General features: G+C 39.6%; 1 protein-coding gene across 1 annotated transcript in view; it reads right to left on the bottom strand.

Moving 5' to 3' along the window:
- The window catches only part of LOC109399937 (rootletin), a 153,039-nt gene that overhangs the window by 74,899 nt on the left and 59,425 nt on the right, over positions 1–18,715 (bottom strand). The window contains exon 2 of the mRNA XM_062846408.1: positions 8,106–8,193. The gene's annotated coding sequence lies outside the window, so the exon portion shown is untranslated. The remainder of the gene's footprint in view (positions 1–8,105; positions 8,194–18,715) is intronic.

Genomic DNA, 18,715 nt, shown 5'->3' with positions numbered 1-18,715 from the left:
AGTGTGCGGTGGATGCGTCGCGGGTTGAGTCGGTTCCGGATTTTTCGCTTTCCATCGCGCTGCAGTGTGAACGAGAAAGAATAAAATCGATACGGTCGCATTCAGTGTGCGGTGGATGCGTCGCGGGTTGAGTCGGTTCCGGATTTTTCGCTTCCCATCGCGCTGCAGTGTGAACGAGAAAGAATAAAATCGATACGGTCGAATTCAGTGTGCGGTGGATGCGTCGCGGGTTGAGTCGGTTCCGGATTTTTCGCTTTCCATCGCGCTGCAGTGTGAACGAGAAAGAATAAAATCGATACGGTCGCATTCAGTGTGCGGTGGATGCGTCGCGGGTTGAGTCGGTTCCGGATTTTTCGCTTTTTTCGCTTTCCATCGCGCTGCAGTGTGAACGAGAAAGAATAAAATCGATACGGTCGCATTCAGTGTGCGGTGGATGCGTCGCGGGTTGAGTCGGTTCCGGATTTTTCGCTTCCCATCGCGCTGCAGTGTGAACGAGAAAGAATAAAATCGATGCGGTCGAATTCAGTGTGCGGTGGATGCGTCGCGGGTTGAGTCGGTTCCGGATTTTTCGCTTTCCATCGCGCTGCAGTGTGAACGAGAAAGAATAAAATCGATGCGGTCGAATTCAGTGTGCGGTGGATGCGTCGCGGGTTGAGTCGGTTCCGGATTTTTTGCTTTCCATCGCGCTGCAGTGTGAACGAGAAAGAATAAAATCGATGTGTGAACGAGAAAGAATAAAATCGATGCGGTCGAATTCAGTGTGCGGTGGATGCGTCGCGGGTTGAGTCGGTTCCGGATTTTTCGCTTTCCATCGCGCTGCAGTGTGAACGAGAAAGAATAAAATCGATGTGTGAACGAGAAAGAATAAAATCGATACGGTCGCATTCAGTGTGCGGTGGATGCGTCGCGGGTTGAGTCGGTTCCGGATTTTTCGCTTTCCATCGCGCTGCAGTGTGAACGAGAAAGAATAAAATCGATACGGTCGCATTCAGTGTGCGGTGGATGCGTCGCGGGTTGAGTCGGTTCCGGATTTTTCGCTTTCCATCGCGCTGCAGTGTGAACGAGAAAGAATATTATGTTTCCAGTTCAAAACCGAATTAGCGACATTTTTTCTTCGACTTCCGCTGCTTTTGCCTTGCGTTAAACACAATGTCGGAAGTGGGGCGCTGTATAGAGCACCAGGTGTACAATACAGCGCCCCACTTCCGACATTGTGTTTAACGCAAGGCAAAAGCAGCGGAAGTCAAAGAAAAAATGTCGCTAATTCGGTTTTGAACTGGAAACATAATAAAATCGATACGGTCGCATTCAGTGTGCGGTGGATGCGTCGCGGGTTGAGTCGGTTCCGGATTTTTCGCTTTCCATCGCGCTGCAGTGTGAACGAGAAAGAATAAAATCGATGTGTGAACGAGAAAGAATAAAATCGATGCGGTCGAATTCAGTGTGCGGTGGATGCGTCGCGGGTTGAGTCGGTTCCGGATTTTTCGCTTTCCATCGCGCTGCAGTGTGAACGAGAAAGAATAAAATCGATACGGTCGCATTCAGTGTGCGGTGGATGCGTCGCGGGTTGAGTCGGTTCCGGATTTTTCGCTTTCCATCGCGCTGCAGTGTGAACGAGAAAGAATAAAATCGATACGGTCGCATTCAGTGTGCGGTGGATGCGTCGCGGGTTGAGTCGGTTCCGGATTTTTCGCTTTCCATCGCGCTGCAGTGTGAACGAGAAAGAATAAAATCGATACGGTCGAATTCAGTGTGCGGTGGATGCGTCGCGGGTTGAGTCGGTTCCGGATTTTTCGCTTTCCATCGCGCTGCAGTGTGAACGAGAAAGAATAAAATCGATACGGTCGAATTCAGTGTGCGGTGGATGCGTCGCGGGTTGAGTCGGTTCCGATTTTTTTGCTTCCCGTCGGCGCTAGTTCCCAAAACCCTTTTAGTTGATAATAAATACTTTCTTTCATTTTTTGCATTTACACAAAAGAGTGAAAAGTGTTAATTCGGGCTCGCCGGTCGAGAAAAAAAGTCCGGGCGCCGACAAGTGAGTCGCGTTCAGTGTATTTCTGTGTGGAATAGACTAAAGGTTTCTGCTCCCTAGTGGAGTGGAGACGCGCGATAGAATTTTCTTTTTGGCTAGTTTTTGCGTCGAAAAGCGGTCGGTTGTTAACGGCGGTTTGTGTATATTGATCCATTGTCAAATCATATCACCAACCATAGGTGACTCCCGGACTGACAATGTACCTTACCCTACTAACAAAAAAAATCCTTCCTGAGACAAACGTGGAGATGCAGCGATTCGCGGTCTTTTTAACAACGTTTGTCTTACTAACATTCCCTCCCTTCCTCGATGACCGTAAGGACGTGGCCGGCGCCGTTATTGACCTTAATAAAGTTGAGAGCTCTCAAACTGTGTACATTGAGAATAGTAAGCTAGTCCCAAGCCCTATTCATTGGTTCCTTGTGCAATTTCGATTGCTCTGGTCAATCACGGAGTAGCAACTACGAATTGTGCGGTCATCTATGCTCATGCTCATGCTCATGTACCGACTTTTCGAACCCTCTAAGCAGAATACCCTCTTCGAATGAGTGTAATTAGTTTCGTATCTTTTAATTCCGCCCTATGTTGCTTATCCTTTGACAGATACGGGTTTTTCGACTACCACTTGTTATCTTCCTCAGTGTCAGTTATCCACTAGTGTTAGTGGATAACTGACACTGAGGAAGATTACAAGTGGTAGTCGAAATACGCGTATCTGTCAAAGGATAAGCAACATAGGGCGGAATTAAAAGGTACGAAACTGATTACACTCATTCGAGTCATTTTTTTATTTTAATTGTGTAACCAATTGGAGTTGCCCAATGAACCAATGTGGAAAACTAGGACATTATAAAATTGGTGCTTTTAAAATAGTAATTATGATACTGAATTGCAAACATAGCTTTTATGCAATCCAGTATCATAACCTCTATTTTATACTACTCATTTCAGTATCATTATGACCAACTTTTCCGTATCGGTTAATTACTTATGCAACTGAAATGATTTCATAATGAAAAAAGTTGCATAATGTTCATTATGCAACTCATTTGAGTTTTGCATTGCAAAAAACATTACATAACATTTTGTATGGAACTCGTTGCAAAACACGATTTTCTCAGCACTCTTCGTATTCATCCAACTTGGCAAGCCTGGTTGAATAAATGTAAGACTCATGATGAAAAAAACTTTTTTGCAATTATGTGGCGCTACAGTATTGACTTCAAACTCACCAGTATACGAATCTATTGCGGCACTGTCAGCACCTTCAAATGATCCAGTTGGAGCGAACATCGGAAATTCTGAACGAAAAAGGACCGTTAGCATCTACTATCAAAATATGAACAGCATCCGAGGAGCCGATCGCCTGAAAACCGTTTTCTTATCGTCGTTGGAGGAGGACTTTGATGTCTATGCTTTCACAGAAACTCACCTTGATCCGAACATAGATGATGCCATAGTGTTTCCAGCATGTTTCTCCATCTATCGATGTGACAGAAATCCTCAAAATAGTGATAAAACCTGCGGAGGAGGAGCGCTTATTGCAGTTCATTCAAGAGTTAAAAGCTCAGAGCGGACACAAGCTGAATACAATGAAGCAATTTGTGTGCAGCTCGACACCAGCAGCGGTACGTTGTTATTGTGTTGCTGCTATGTACCACCTACCTCTAGTGCAGCAAGATATCGAACGTTGGTGTCATATGTGGAGTCCATCATCCATGATATGCATCCTAGCAACGAACTACTGGTCGTTGGTGATTTCAACCTACCGAATATAAAATGGAATCAGCGCTTCTACGATCCGGATGATAATTTCTATTTACCTGATCGTATAACATCGCAGAACGAAACAACTATTGTGGACGGTTTCTCATCGATGGGCCTCAGACAAGTATGTGGAATACCAAACCAAAACAATACATATTTGGATTTGATATTCACCACTGACTTAACTGTGTGTGAAACTGCTGTAACCGATCCACTCGTAAAGCACGAGCTACATCACTATGCCATGGCTTTAAATGTGGATGTTGAATCGGTGAACGACAGTCACAGCAATATAGGGATGATCAAGAAACGACTGAAGCTCGAATCAATGGATGTGGAGAATGTTTGCAATGAATTGCGATCAGTATCATGGGAAGATGTTTTCATATCTCAAGCAGAGTATTTGAATCATGGTATGGAAGAAAGAGTTGCAATTATGTTCGATTTTCTACGTTCGGTTGGAGTGTTTTGTAACGGACCGAATCTATCTGAAGTTCTAGTAAATTGGATCGACTTCAATGTATTAAGCTTCTATTACGTGCTGTATTCAATATTTGCGCGGCATGCTGTCATCGATACTCGTTCAACTAATCGAAGAGTGACAAATTATCCGGAGTGGTTTAGTCAACCGTTGATACGTTTGCTCAAATCTAAGAGAAAAGCATTCAAACGCATGAAACGATGTCCTACGCTTGAAAATATCGAAGAATACAAGCAGTTATTGCGATCCTTCAAAATAGCCCATCGAAGTGCTTATCAGGCATACATCGAAAACACCCAAATGAATATCAAGGCGAACCCCAAGGCATTCTGGAAGTTTGTAAACAGCAAACGTAAAACAAAGGGAATTCCGGAGAACGTTAAATACGGAACAAGATCATCTGAGGGCGACGAATCGGCAGCTGACCTCTTTGCCGACTTCTTCAAGACTGTTTACCGAGACTCTACCTCTTACACCACCGTAAGTTCAACCGGAAGTCGCATTGCGTCGTTTGAAATAACAAGTGACTCGATTACTGATGGTGTGGAAAAAATCGACGGCAACAAATCCGTAGGTCCCGATCAAATTTCGAATACCTTGCTCAAAGCGTTGAAAGAGGTCATCGTCGATCCGTTACATACATTGTTCAATGTTTCTCTCTCTAATGGATACTTCCCGGCGCTATGGAGGATATCGTCCGTTACACCTATTCATAAAAAAGGTTCTAAAAATAATGTAGAAAACTATCGTGCTGTAGCTATCCAGTCAGCGATACCGAAGTTTTTTGAATCGCTCGTGTATAACTATCTATATGAGGCCGTTCAAACAAACTTTTCGGCTTCTCAGCATGGATTTATTAAAGGAAAATCTGTCGTTACGAACCTGTGCGAGTTTTGTTCCATTGTAACGGATTACATTTCGCAAGGATTCCAGGTCGATTGCATATATACTGATATGAGCAAGGCGTTTGATGTGGTAGACATAGAGAGTATTCTAAAAGCAGCATCTCAATTTGGAATAGCGGGCTCGATATTCAATTGGTTGAGAACGTATCTGGGAGCGAGATTTCAATACGTGAGGGTGAACGGAGAAGAGTCATCGACTTTCAAAATTGATTCTGGTGTTCCGCAGGGGAGTCATCTCGGTCCCCTTTTGTTTGTTATGGTAATGAACGATTTGCCAGACCATATGACAAATACAATCGTCTTAATTTACGCCGACGACGTCAAGATTTTTCGGGCAATAAAATCGGTTGAAGACTGTATCTCTCTACAAGCTGATCTACAACATTTCGGTAGTTTCTGCCGAGAACATGGACTTTGCGTTAATGCCAGCAAAAGCTCAGTGATGACGTTCACACGAAGAAGTCAGCCGCTCGTTTATACGTATCAGTATGAACAATCTCCATTGGTACGAGTTGAGACCGTTAAGGACCTAGGAGTGACTCTTGATCATGCGCTAACCTTCCACGACCATGTAAATCGAATCGTACAGGAAGCATTGCATCTTTTTGCTCTTCTCAGAAGGTTTGGACGAGATCTTTTTGACCCTCACGCGATTCTACAAGTATACATAGGTCTGGTTAGATCGAAAATGGAATTTGCTAGCGTGGTATGGAGACCGCAATACGCCGGCCAAATTCAGCGCTTAGAGGGAGTTCAGAAGAAGTTCGTGAAGTTTGCTCTACGAAATCTACCGTGGTCGGGAGATCATATGCCGTGTTACCAGGACTTGTGTGGATTAGTCGATTTAGACACATTATTCGCGCGACACCGGATAGCAGATATTGTATTCTTCACCAACGTTATAACAGGACGAGTTTCAAGTGAACATCTCAGAGCCAAAATCCAGTTCAACCATAACTCTACAAATTTACGCCAACGTAGAATCTTCGATCCCCCGCTGCGGACCCGAAATTACCTGAAACATGAGCCTGTGATCCGATTCATGCATGAGTTCAATGGGGTAAAGAACGTTATTTCCCTGGATATGACGACAAATGTGATAAAAAATAAGTTAAGATTGTTTTATCGTGGCCAGTTGTATTAATTGTTATGTGTTGGCATATTTCTAAGTATTTTTACATTTTAAGATTTAGTTATGGTAAAGGGTTAATCCTACATTCCAGATAAATAAAATAAATACATATGTGGCATAAGATTGAACTTTTCAATCGCCGAAATTGTGCCGAAATGGCAAACTTTTCTTCACTAGTATAAAAGTGCCGAAAAGTAGTACTTTTCAGCACTTTTGCAAGGGTACACTTTTCACAGGTTTTTCCGGAACACTAATGGCCTTCTGTAGTTTTATGTCGATTAGATGGCTGCTTCTATGTCTTTTTGGCAGACCGAATCGGATTAGAAGTGATTCTAATTCTGATTTAGTCAGCCAAACATACGTAGAGTGAGAAGTGGTGAGAATCATCAGCAGCACACAACGCTTGTTTTTGACGCAACTTAGAGTACTTTTGATACTTAAGGACTGTTTGCAGTTTAGAAGGAATTTCTCAGCCTATTTTGATGCATGGGAAATTCCTTGCCTGAATCGCTCAAGAAACCAGTTTTTCTTCGATCGCAGTACGCAGTAGTGAAGAAATGACAGTTCAAATGGCAGTCACCGAAGAAAATTCCTGCCAGGAATCACTCAAGAAGTTTCTTTAGCGATTTCTTTCGAACTCGAAACTGCGCTTTATGAACATAGCCTACCTGATTGAAAAAAAGGGTTTCTGCGCATGGATGCTTGCACGTGGTTTCTATCTTGAGGCATGTGTGGCAATCAGAAATGATTGTACTCAAAGCATTTTTTTATAATTGCAAAAAATGTTGTATGCAACTCGTTGCAAAATCTCGATTTTTTCAACACGAGTCGTACATTTATCCAACGAGGCTTGTCGAAAATCATCATTGTTGCATAAATAGCTATTTGCAACTCGTTACATAAAAAACCATTTTAAGTTTCATTTAGAGTAGGGGTTTCCATCTTGGTTTTAGCTTAACAAGGACGATTACATATTATGGTAATTCTACAAAGAATTTTAGATAAAGTTTCTCGAAACCTTATATACAGGTTTTTCAAATGTGTAATACTGTGGTATAGATTGTGTACTAGCGTGGGACACAAAAAGACATTTTACTCCTGTACACTTTTTGAGTTCCATTGTGGCCCCATATCAACTGTGCAAAATTTCAGCTCGATCGGAGAAACTATATTTTAGCGCCAGCCGTTTCAAGTTTTCATACGATTTACTATGGGGAAAATCACTTTTCCAAAGAAAAATTGCCACAGGTTGCCCCTTAACCCCTAAAAATAAGTCAATGAATGATTTCTGTTGGAAATTTTACGAGGAACAAACCCTCTGAAGACCGCAAAGCGATCAAAGGCATGTGGAAAAAGTTATTGACCAAAAACCGAATGGCATGCCAACGCTGTTTAAAGTATAAGGATTAACAATAAATAATAATATCTCGACATTTTATCGATCGGGTAAGGCCGAATAACTTTTTCCACGAATGTCGCATCGCTTTGCGGTCTTCAAAGGTCTGATTCCTCGTGAAGTTATCTACTGAAATCATTCAACGACTTATTTTTAGGGATCAATGGGTGACCTCAAGCGATTTTTCTTTGAAGCAGTAAATTCTCCCCATAGTAAATCGTATGATCGATCTGAAATTTTGCACAGTTGATATGGGATCAAAATGGAACTCAAAAAGTATACAGGAGTTGGAGTTTTTCCATTTTTTATATTTTCCCATATAAACCGTGTACCAGGCTATTGTATACCTATAAAATATACTCAAAAAATATTGTAAGTCTGCAATTACTTACCTTAAGACTTGCGTCTGTCTGCCATTAGTATTGAAATTTATCACCTATGCGATTGCTACACTACCAAAGGTAGAACGATCACAAACATCTGAAACAAATGAAAAAAAGCTATGAATGCATTATTTTGAATGATGTAAGAATAGGAGACAAATGTTATAATTTAAATCGTTATTGTCGTAAATTCAACATGAAAATGCTGAAAATCCGTCGCTGGCCCGGAACGCTGCACGAACACGTCCGTTCGTTACCAAATCCGAAGGAAGATAAAACCGAAACCGAGCAGGCTTTATGTTCGGCTTACTTTGACGGTCTTTTCTTGTTCGGCGCATCTGTCATTGAACCGATTCGTTATGTCGACTCAATGTTAAATATCAAATGCACTGAAATAAATTTGCAACTTCGAACCGAATAATTTTATCGGTTAATTTCCAAACACGAATTTATCAACAATTTTATAGTACGCTATATACACTACAGTTATCACTTCCAGACTAACTTTTAAGCAATATTACACAGCGAAACAAAAATTAACTATTGGTGTGTCGCAAGAGCAAACTTATGTGTCTCTGGCAGATTTTGGGCCGCTGAATCTGAATCCGGACTCAGATTTGATCCAGCATGTCACAATTTTGAGCTATACCTCTATTTATAGGGTGAAATATGCGAATGTAGGCTTTTTTGACTGCAAGGAATTAAGTATAAACATATTTTTTCAAGCAGTCAAAGCGTAAATTGGTCAATTAACATGTATGTACATTAACGACTTATGCAAAATATTTCGCTTTACAAAATCGAAATTGATAGTTCTAAGCGATTTATGTTAGGTACGATATTACCCATACAAGTCACCCTCCAAAAGTTGCATGCAAGTTTACTTACTAACATGAAATGCTAAAATCTATCAAATATGATTTGGTAAAACGAAATATTTTGCATGAATTGCTAATTGACCAATTTACCCTTTCATTGCTTAAAAAAATATTTCCATGCTTAATCGAAAAAGCCCAAAATCGTATATTTTGCTCTATAAATTGAGGAGTAGCTCAAAATTGTGACATGCAGGAGCAAATCTGAGCCCGGATGCGGATTCAGCGGCCCAAAAAATATCGCGCTGTGTTATTTATTTGTTCATTTATTTCGTCAATCATTGTAGACTACTACAATTACAGATATTGATAATTTGATAATATTTTATGTGTCGTTAGATCTACCATTTAGGACTTTCCTTAGTAGTGGTCTTGACATTTGTTTTCCCTCCCCTGTTGGAGAAATTAAACTACTGCGTCCAATAAGTTGAACGTTTGTGGCATGGAGTCTTGACATAGTTAATTCGATTATTTTGCAGTATTTGTTATAGATATTTACTGATGAGCTCATTGGTCCACATATGAAGTTCGTAGCGATTTGAGCTGAAATATGTTACCTGATCTTAAAGAGCGGATTGAAGCATAAAAATTAAGGCACAGAGAACAGACATCCAGGCTAGAACAAATTTCATTCGGAAAGTTGTGTAAGGATTTGAATCTTTACTTGAGTAAGGGTGCAAACCAATACACGATGACAACACTAACGCCACCAAACACCATATTGCCACAGTCAGTGGTGAATTGAAACACTTCAAGTGGGGAATTAAATTAGTATGGGAAATTAACCGATTGCAGCGCCACGCTATTGCCACTTGTGTTTCCGATTTCAAATGGCCGTTAAATTCCTTACACAGTTTCGGAACTGGACTTGGATGTCTGTTCTCTGTGATTAAGGTTCGCTAATAAATTTTCCGATTGAGTGCGTTGTGAGATGATGAGATCGTTTATAAAAGCTATCCATGCAATTTCCATTCTTTTCACAAGAGTTTGATAAGCAAGCACCGGGACTCATACCACAGAAGAGGATAGGATGCCCATCCTAGTTCTCTTAGATCAAAAAGTAACAACTGTTGTTGTACAGATTCAACACGGTTTGAATGAATATCTTGAAATGGAGACCAACCGACGCTACAATATTCTAGTATTGATCTCACATATGACATATATAGAGTCTTTATTGTTTAAGGATCTTTGAAATAATAGCTGAATCTTTTAATAAAGCCAAGCATACTTTGAGATGGGAGCGGGACATTTGGCATAAAGTCATTTGGCATAAGGTCGTTTGGCATAAGGTCACTTGGCATAAAGACATTTGGCATAACGGTCATTTAGCATAATGACCATTTGGCATAATCGAAATGCACCCTTCTTTATTATGCCAAGTGTCCATTATGCCAAATGACCATTATGCCAAATGTCTTTATGCCAAGTGACCTTATGCCAAACGGCGTTATGCCAAATGACTTTATGCCAAATGACCCAGACCCCTTTGAGATTTACGAATAACTGTAATTATAGTAAAAATGTATATCTTTAATCAAGACAAAATTCTATCTCTAGCCGGGGACTGTGGCACACACGTTCGCTTCATAAGCGGATGGTCATAGATTCGATCCCAGCCCCGGCACTTCATCAGCTGCTCGAAAATGAATTGTCTCGCAGAATTAGCAAATATGTTACCGAGCCATTAGGGTCTAATTAGAGCTATACTATAGAGAAAACAATAAAAAAAATTGTCTACGTTGAATTTAAAAAAAAATGCTGTCTTCCAGTGCTGAAAATTTCATTTCGTCATATCTAAATTCAACCACCTACAGCTCATTTTAGAAGCTGAACCTAAGGATACGGTAAGGTACCCCGGGGCAAGTGAGAATCCGGGGCAAGTGAGACCTACAGCCATAATTTTTTTTTATTTGTTAGTTTTAAGGCAAACATTCTTCATAGAAAACATAGGTATCACAACAACGGTTACTTTGAATTCAAAAATTGTTATTGTTCTCACCATAAAGAGACCATATATGATATTGTTGTTCATATATAATTTTCAATTCACTAAGTGAGATTAACGTACTGTACTACATTCGTCGTTCAAAAATAGAATAACAAATAAAGTAAAACTTTTTCGGTTTCAGGATAATATTTGGAGTGCTTACAAGTTATTTTGAACGAAAAAGCTGTAATTTATTTTCATTTATTACCTTTTGTAACTGCTCTCACTTGCCCCAGTGCATTTCAGCATCTGGGGCAAGTGAGACCTATGAGAGTAAACAAACACAATTTCATAGTTTGATCTCGCTTTCTTCAGCCTAAGTCGAAATTTACACAAAAGTGAAGCGAAAATCGGCGCCTTAAGTAATCAATCGTTGAATTATAATTAATTACTTCTATTCTGATGATGAAACTATTGTTTAAAATGATAAAGGTTTTGCTAGAACATATTTTTTCGAAATCATCTTTTTTCATATTTTCGTTCAAGTAATTTCTATTTTTTTAGATTTTCGTTGCATAATAAGGTTCTGAATGTTAGGGAGCCGGCCATGAAGTATGAAAAATTTAGAAAACGACTTATTCGAAGTTCACGATTTAAAAATCTTTATTTATTAATCGTCAAATTATGTAAGGAAAACATAACATCTGTAAATCTTGAAAAATCTTTTGGCGAGCCTCATCAACTACGTAATATGAAAAGTAAGTTTTTAAATCTTTCGGAATTTAACCTTAGGGCGCTTTTTGTATAAATAAAATCAATTTGTTCTGCACCAGCTGCTAGAGTTGAATAATTTTTTTTTCTTATTATGTGTGTTACGATATTTATGCACGATACCACAAATTTTTCCCAACATAAATCGTTAAACATAGTTATTCGCATAAGATATGTATAATTTATGCTACCTTACATTTATGCAGCAACTGTATTAAGCCATTTGTACAAAAAATCCGAATAGGTCTCACTTGCCCCGTGCTACGCTGTAAATGAAGATCTGCTCCACTTTTCATTATATGCATAATATGAAGAATTTAAAAACTTTAAAACAGTTTTAATGCCCGTTAATAAGAAGAAATATACCAACAATGTCTGTTACAACCATTGGAATTATAAAATTATTTATGTTTAGAATTTTTTGGCTTGACAAAGCCAAACTAGCATTTTTTTAGGTCCCACTTGCCCCGGGGTACCTTATATGAAAAACTTGTGCGGCTAGACCAGTTCTGCAAGAAAGTCACGGAAAAACCGCTATTTGTGGAATATTTAAGGTAAATGTCACGGACTACCTTTGCAAAATGGCAAATGATATTCACCGTGAATATCATTGGGATTTTCCGAAGGTAGTCCGTGACATTTACCTTAAATATTCCAAAAATAGCGGTTTTTCCGTGACTTTCTTGCAGAACTGGTCTAGCCGCACAAGTTTTTCATATACCGTATCCTTAGGTTCAGCTTCTAAAATGAGCTGTAGGTGGTTGAATTTAGATATGACGAAATGAAATTTTCAGCACTGGTCATATGCGGTAGATGTAGATGCTTCGAAGGAAAAGTGCCAGACTGAACTCGATGGAAGCTTGAAAATTTGAGACAGTCATATCGATTGTCTACTGAATTGCCTACTTGATCGAAATCATTGGCTAATACACGTGGTTGCCAGCTTGCATGCTCTCTCGGCATGAGTTTGTGTAAAAAGTGATGATTGTACTCATAATTACAAAAAAAAAACTGTGTATGCAACTCGTTGCAAAACTCGGCAAGCCTCGTTGCATAAATGTATGACTCGTGCTGAAAAAAATATCATTTTGCAACTATAATTGCATAAATAACTATTTAAAGTTTCTATCTCTTGCAATGATCGTGTTTCGGTGTTGACACGGGTAATGCGTAAAACCCATGGCGGATCATGCTGAGGTGTTGGTGGCATGACCGACACCTGAAAAAATACTTCTAAAATGCTCGAACCAGCCTTTTAACTGGTCAGCCGGGTCGGTCATTAACTGTCCAGACCAGACATGTCTTTTACGGGCATCGTAGCATTCATTTTAGTCCCACTAAGACGACGTGAGAAATCGTAGAGGAGACCAGGCATTCAATTTATCACTCACGTAATCAAATTCCCCGGATTTATCCACCTCCGCGATCGTGATTTCTCACTGCATGGGATGAAAAATAAAAGTTTCTCACTCCAGCGCTCACGATAATTCTCTTCCTCTCCAAGCACAACTCACGAATAAACAACGAAGTATCCGATTTTTCACTCCGTCTGCGAGCCGCAAAACATCTCTTTCGATGCACGAGATCAATTATTTGACGTTTAGTGGTACCGTGTTTACTTTTTTCATGGCCATCTAGATAGCAAAGCACCGGTCAGACGTCAACCGGGTAAAAACGTGGGTTGGTGCAGACTGAGCAAACATTTGCTCCTGCGAGAGCAAACGATTTGTGAGTGAGCACTAGTCGGAGAGAGCATAATTTTATCACGCAAAGGAGCCGGAGTGAGAGCCTTTTCAATCGTCCATGGCCCATGGGTGCAAGGAAAATATTACAGGCTACTGTATCCGGATGGTTTTCTCGCCTTAGTCGGCTAGGGAGTCTGCCCACGCTTTTTTGTCCAACTTACATGAGCATTTCAATTCCTTCTTTAGAGCCGAATAGCACTGGCGGGCTACGGCTTTGGCTTCTCGTGTTTTCGCTCGCTCTGTCGCGGCTTTGGTGTTCCTTCGCTCTGCTATCTTCCTCCAGGTGTCATCTATGATCCACTACCACTGCTTTGCCTATTGCTTTTATACTCTAAAACTCTGTAAAATATTCAGTTTTCATTGTTGGGAATCCCGTCAGGAAATCCTCTTTTTGCAAAAAAAAACGAAACAGCTCAGGACTAAAAGTCTCAAAAATAATGAAATAAGAAGAAAATTAAGTTAAGTCAAACGTTTTTTAAAACTCATTATATTTGCCATCAATGCTCGAGATGACATTTCACTCTGCTAATTAAATTATTATAATTTATTAATTTTCCTGAAATCGCTATAGTTTTATGTAAAATAACCCAATCTTGCTCAAATTAGGATCAGACAACTAGTCGCTTAACTATGTAGCAGTGAAAATTTGAGAATTTTTGATGATTTTACAAAAAAAATCAGTTAGATGAAAATATTTTGTAAAGAAAATTGTTTACCCTTTCCGATCATTTTGTCTATCCCTGACTTTCCAACTCTATTTCTGATTGGTTCAACAATTTAAAAAAAAAACTAATAAATATTGCATAATCGCAAATTTTCAACGCGGTTCACTAAAGCCAGCCCCTCAGCAGATGCGACTAGGCTAGGTAAAACAGTTTACCCTTTACGCCATTCGAATGCAGTCCGTAACCTTGCCGCCGAAGATGACTCAGCAGATAACAGTGACACGTTTCTACAGCTCAGTCTGCATAGTTTCATACTGTTTCATACAGTACCCAGACCATCCTATGTAAATAACATAGACATTTTTCTACACAAAACAGCGATACAGAAATAGCGCTTGAACCACGCTGCAACGTTCTAAACGTTTTAAAAGAAGGTGCTATTTTCAAACAGGGAAACCTAACGATTTACCATTTTCAATTAAAATGATTCATCTCGCATTCGAATACCTACATAGGTACATGCATTCAAACAATCTTTTGCACGTTGGTTTCGGTTCATGAAAAGTTCGCAACACAGGTCATCAACCGCTCCACACGCGTCTAGCATCAGTACCGACCACCGACTTCATACCTACTTTGCTCGCCGCGCTTGATTACTTCAAAGCTTCTTCAAAGCCTACTGTTTTCAGGATGAACATTGCTCCCGTACTCGCTCGGACAGGCTTCAATAATCATCCACCAAACAATAAAAACAACATACATATGTATTGTACATATGTGCAAACGTTCGCATATTAGACCAAAAGCTTCATATGACTACTCACGTTTCCAACCATAAGTCCGTTGAATCTTATTAAGCCTGGAACACATAGCGTCCGTTCCGTCGAGGTTTGCGTTTTTTTGACAGTTTTCCCATGGGAAATGTGTCAAACTACTGTCACGCATACGCAAACGTATGCATTGTGTGGGGCACTTTAGCTTTGTTCAGTGACGTGTTCGAACTTGGTTGCAACAACTTTTCGAAGTTCGCATTTGGCGTTCAAGAAGTCATTCCATCCTGCTTCTGTCGCTGAGAAAGCAACTTGAGTTTTTTTTTTTGAGTTGCTCGAAGTAGCTTTGACAGCTATTTGTTGCCAAAAAAGTACCTACAGTTCAACCTCAAGCAGTTCGTGCCAAGTTATTGAACACGGCTATTGTATGTGTACTTATTATCAAGTTAAGTGCATATCAGCTGTGGATTCCGTAAACATTAATAGAAAGCATCATCAGCGGGGAAGTTTATTCCCTCTGGCAACAACACTGTAGGGATTAGGGGCGTAATGGACAGCATAAGCAAATGTGCACGTTGGGTATGTAAAACAGATAATACAGAGAGATACTAGATATATTAACAATATTCCTACAATTTTAGTACACTATCTATTTCAATCATCCACCAGAGGTATAATATTATTGTGAAGAATTAAAAAAAATCGTGTATCTTTTCGGGTTGACCGTAAAGGCACGGGGCAAAATAGATACCTCTGCACAGTCTTTTTTTTTTCTTCTAAACCATAGGGGGATAAATCTGCTCATCAGACACCCTAACATGAAGGTTAGGGTAGTGTGGGGTTAAGGCCGTCTTCTACATTCCGGTAGAAGCCAGGACTACTCTCTCCTCGACCCACTAAAACACATTCCTATGGTCGCCAAACCCTACGTCTCTCCGGAACCACCAAGAAGGTATTGCTTAAGAGAGACCTCTGCGCAGTCTGCATATGTTATGTTGTAATACTATACTATACTACACTGAAAATAATCGACACGCCTCATCCATGTTCTTTTACACGTTAATGTATCGTTCAAAACAGCACGCTATATTAACGTGTATTTCCTTTGAATCAGATGTTGAATAGTTGAGGTTTTGAACCACTGTCTTTTACACATGATTTTATCGTGTTTGAGAGTATGTTTATGTATCGACAATGAAAATGGTTCGCCTATAATGTAATGTAGGTACATCACTGAACCCGCCCGCGTTAAGTATGTCCTAACATACTTCATTTTTGGTGAACAGTGACCCGCAGCTGGGTGCCTGGTACTGATATTCTAAGAAATTTGACATTTATGATGCCAAGCTAACGTGTTTTAAACATGATTTTGAAAAGTAGATTTATGACTGGTTTGACACGTTAAATTCAGATGTTTCTCAAGTGGTGAAAATTCATGTTTGAAACATGTGGCTCGAACGTGTAGAATATTTTCAGTGTATGAATACAATACACCATGTATTTACATAAAATCAAAGCTGTATAAATAAACTTCAAGCTTAAAATTTCACGGTTTGGACAAAAACAGCCCAACAAAAGTTTTGACTTTGGTTTTGACTGTACAAAAGTTGAACAAACCACGCTTAAGCAAACTTACGCTTAACAATCTGTTATTCAGCGAGTTCTGTTTCGTGAGACGGTTGTCCATTTCACTCTGGGTGTTTATTATGCCCCGAAGCCCCTATTCCTCTTTCAAAAACAATGAGCGGTGCCGATGAGAAACGAAGGAGGTGATGTTCATGTGCGATTGATTCCATTCGCGTAGCAGGTGGCATCCACAACAGGTCACAAAATCATATATTTAGCATTTGATTTTATTTTTGCTGTTTTTGTATGACCGGATCCCAAATCAGCATTAACAATAATAGACAGTAGTGATCAATATATTCAAAACTTCCATCTAAAATCGATTTCATGCCGCAAAATAGATTGTGGCCGCACCAAATATGTTCATCATGTAAGAGCTGATAAATGTTTTGTTGTTAAATTCAACCTGAAATGTTTGTTGAATAACAATCGTGAAAGGAAATTCCATTTAACATGTATTACGTTTCTGCAAACTTTTTCTTTATGAAAAACACGATTTTGTCTATTTTAATTAGATACTATCTACGCTGTCAATTCGACAGCTAGGTTTTGTTTCTTTTGTTTTTTTTTCTTTTCTACCTGAAAAAGGTTAGCTTGGATTCAACAAACGGCTTCGTTGATTTAATGCAATGGATCATTGAAGCCGACGTTTCCGCTACTCACCGCTTCAAAACAAAAGCGCCACCGTATATGGACGGTAACACAGTGACAGCAGTCGAGTTACGTCAAACACAAGGCTACGGTGGCGCTATCTGTTCATTTCATAGCGGCCGTTTTAGTTATTTTAGTGATCCATTGACTCTCTGTGCATGTCAAATGCATGTTGACAATAACAATTTTGACAGAACAGGAAACACATACCTAATTTCATCTTCTGTTCGAAACCAACCTTTTAGGAAATAAGTAATTCATAAATAGACTCAGTCCCATACAATACAGTTAACCCGTATCGGCCTGAGTCAGCGCATATGAACTAAAAATGTCGCCGTTCAGCGAATACACAACGGATTTGAATAATTTTTTGACAGTACACTCGTACATATGTCTAGTTTGTAAAAGTGGACAGAGAACGTCGGAATGGTCCCTATGGCCGGAGTTATTCCGGTGGGTCACTGGGTCAGATTCGTATAAAAACGGCTGTTTTTCGGTACACAGAGTGTTTTCCATTATGATTCGCTATTAAACTCACTCTATTTTCACTAAAACTTATACCTCTGCAACCAAACATTGTTTCCACACAGTTTTTGACCGTTTAGGAACTACCGGATGTGGCCACCGGACATAATCTCCGGAGGAACCTGCCACATACTGTATACTGGGGTACACAACCATAACCCATTTTTTGCAGCTCTATGTATTGACTTTAGCGGTATAGTGTCTTAGAAGAATTTGTTCTATATACTGAACTCTTTATTTTGGGATTTTCACTTTTGTGATTAATCCACCTAAAAGTGCGACAGAAATTCACTTTTTTTTTTTCAAAAATGAAGATAGAGTGTTGGAGTCTTCTGCAAAGTTGTAGAAAAATGTATTGTTGGAAAGTTTGCCGAACAAACTATTACCATATTTGCCTAAGTATAAGAGATATGTGTCGTATTTTGTGAACGACCCCTCAAAATAGTTTTTTCGTTATATCTTTTTCTATGGATTTTTGGTAATTTTCGTGTGTTCTACAAAGTTGTTCTTTGTTATGAAACACACCTTCTTCTGCTTTTTTATCATTGGAATAACGCTCCAGGTGGAACAGAGCCTGCATCTCAACGTAAATAGATTTTCTTAATGAGTCCTTGGAGAAATCCCTGGTGGAATCATGGAACGAATATTATAGAAATACCTGGAATGATAATAGGTCTCCTCCAGAATTTATTGAAGGAACTCCCCTTGCAATAACAACCACTTGCGTCGGCAGCCTTTTCTCTTTTTTTCAATATTTCTTTTTGATAAATACTAAGAAAAGCGAGATGAAGGAGAGGGCAAGTCCCTTGTCTTGTATATTTACAACTGAGATTCCTACAAAAGTGCTGCTGTGAATCATCCAGATATTTCTTTAAAATTTCTTGCTGTGATTCCTTCAGAGATTCCCAGTAGTATTTCAAGCGAAATTCCTAAAGAGAGAAATCTGGAAATATCTATAGAAATCCTTGGACAAATCACAGAATGGATTTGTATATGATAACGTGGACATACTTCTGGAGCAATCTCAGCAAGAATTTAAGCATTTCAGCAGGAATTCCTTG

The sequence above is a fragment of the Aedes albopictus genome, chromosome 1 (genome assembly GCF_035046485.1).
Source record: "Aedes albopictus strain Foshan chromosome 1, AalbF5, whole genome shotgun sequence".
NCBI lineage: Eukaryota > Metazoa > Arthropoda > Insecta > Diptera > Culicidae > Aedes > Aedes albopictus.
Note: the sequence above shows the minus strand (reverse complement) of the source record. Positions and strands in the feature narration are given on the sequence as shown.